Raw genomic sequence first — 2858 nt, 5'->3', positions numbered from 1 at the left:
TGGATTTATATATGAATTCAGTTAACATTTAAAGAACAGATCATTTTTTTAAACATTTTTTATTGTTATAGTCATTTTACAATGTTGTATCAAATTCCAGTGTAGAGCACAATCTTTCAGTTATATATGAACATACATATATTCATTGTCACTTTTTTTTTTTTTTTTTGCTGTGAGCTACCACAAGATCTTGTATATACAGTATAACCTTGTTCATCTATTCTACATTTTGAAATCCCAGTCTGTCCCTTCCCTAGCTGCCCTCTTGGCAACCACAACTTTGTATTCTATGTCCATGAGTCTGTTTCTGTTTTGTATTTCTGGTTTTTTTTTTTAGATTCCACATATGAGCGATCTCATATGGTATTTCTCTTTCTCTTTCTGGCTTACTTCACTTAGAATGACATTCTCCAGGAATATCCATGTTGCTGCAAATGGCGTTACGTTGTTGGTTTTTATGGCTGAATAGTATTCCATTGTATAAATGTACCACATCTTCTTTATCAAGAACCGATAATTTTATAATTCAAATTCTTCCAAGTCCTAAAGAAAGACAGTGTTTCCCATTTTATATTTCTTTTCATCGCTGCATTGCAGTTTGCCATGACCATGACCATCGTAGTAAATACAATACAAAAACAATTATTGACTCATGTCCCTTATGACTATAGAGGCTTTTATCAGATAGAATCTCACAGTACATAATGAAAATTAGTAATGATTTTAATTCTAAAATTCAAGAGTAACAGAATATCAAGAAATTAGAATAATTCAATTTAAAAAAGTTAAAAAATTAGGATAATTAGCTAGTTTAAAATTTTAAAAAGGCAATATATTTGTATCAATATTTACTGCAAAATATTTGATTAATACATCATCTTTGCTAATAAAATATGTATGGTAGAAAACTACTTAAATACTGTTATTCTCTAATAGCAACAAAAAATATTTAAAATGAGAATAAATGGTTGAATTAAAATCAGTAATTAGGGACTTCTGCTGGTACCATTATTATTTAACATATTATTAGAAAATAGGGCATATAAATTAAAAAAAGATGAAAAGTGCAAATATTGATACAAACTTTGGAAATAGAATTAAAAATAGATTCTAGTGGCAGATGCTTTAAAACAGCAGACATGCCACTTAATTCTGTGAGAAAATATAATTCATCTTTTTATTATTAGTAATATATGCACCAGCTTAAAATATTTAAAACATTACAAAAGAATATGCAGTAAGGCCATCACCACAGCTTCACTGTCCCCACCCACGTTCCTCTGCCAATTACGATCTTTGAAAATGTAAGCAGAAAACAGGCGTGGCTTGGTAATTAGTCTATGTATGAGGACACATACATGTGTATCACTTATTTTTTAAATGTTATTTGTATATATTCTATATGTATGTTAATAATGGGTGTACCATTATTATTTACTCCATCACATTCTGACGGGCATTTATTTGTATCTAGTATTTTTACATGTCAGAAAGTGTATAGTTTTAATAACAAAGATTTCCAGGTTGGGGATATCTTAAATTTATACATCATAGAAATTAAAAGATAGTCAAAAATTTCTGACAGTCTGATAAGTGAAAAGGATAACTATATATACATATTTTAAACTATATTTTAATATGAATGTGGTATAATATTGTGTGGGTTTTTTTTTTTTTTTTTTACTGTCAACTGCCTGCTCATTTTCTTTGCCTGTTGTTTTCCTGTTTCTTTGTTGATTCCATATATTTAGGAAATGATCCCTTTGTTACACGCTTTGCATGTGATTCTCACTAATCTGTCATTTCTCTATTGATTTCGCTTCTGATATATTCAGCTATGCATTTTTCTTTCAAATTTTATTTTGATAGCATTTCAGATTTAAAGGAAATTTGAAAGAAAATTACAAAATTACCATATATCTTTTACTCAGGTTCACCAAATATTAATATTTAACTACATTTATTTCAACTCTTTCCTCACTAACACATGCATATATGAAAAAGCACACAAACGCATCATGTTTTTTCAACCTTTGAGAGTATGCTGAAGACATGATTCCTCTTTTTCCCAAATTTTCCAATTTTTATTTCCTAAAAGCAAGGACATTCTCCTATATAACTACAGCACAATTACCAAAACAGAAATTAATATTAATTCAGTGCTATTACCTAATCCACAGAAACTTATTCAAATTTTGCCACTTGATCAAATAACATACTTTATTGCTATAGCAAATCCTAGGTTGTTTTACATCATTATCGCGTGTTTTAGTCTCCTTTAATCTACAACAGCTCCTCGTTTTATGTGCTTTGTGACCTTTTTAATGAAGAGTAGGGACAAGTTATTTTATAGAATATCTTTAATTGTTTTTGTCTGGTGTTTCCTCATAATTAGATTCTGATAATTTTATTTCAAGAAACCATATAAATGATTTTGTGTTCCAAGTTCATCATATCAGAAGGCATAAGATATTGATTTACTTTATTACTGGTTTTATTAACTTTGATTACTTCTTAAGGGTGATGTCTGCCGAGTTTCTCCCTTGTTAAGTTTCTGTTTTCCCTTATTATTAATAAGATCCCTGGGAGGGAGAACCTTTGAGACTACGTAAATATCTTTCAACTCCTCAAGGATTCAACCACTACACTTAGCATTTGCTGATGCTTTTGCCTGAATCAATTATTCTGATGGTTGCAAATGATAACTTTCTAATTCCATATTTTAATGCATGTGTTAGATGACTTTCTACTTTTAAAAATCTGTATGTTATTTTTATTTTCCAGCTTTATTGAATCATAATTGATATGTAATGTTGCATAAATTTAAGGTATACAATGTGATGATTTGATACACATAT

The sequence above is a fragment of the Camelus ferus genome, chromosome 4, assembly GCF_009834535.1.
Source record: "Camelus ferus isolate YT-003-E chromosome 4, BCGSAC_Cfer_1.0, whole genome shotgun sequence".
NCBI classification, from domain to species: Eukaryota; Metazoa; Chordata; class Mammalia; order Artiodactyla; family Camelidae; genus Camelus; species Camelus ferus.
The sequence above is the reverse complement of the archived record's forward strand: the minus strand, read 5'-3'. Positions refer to the sequence as shown.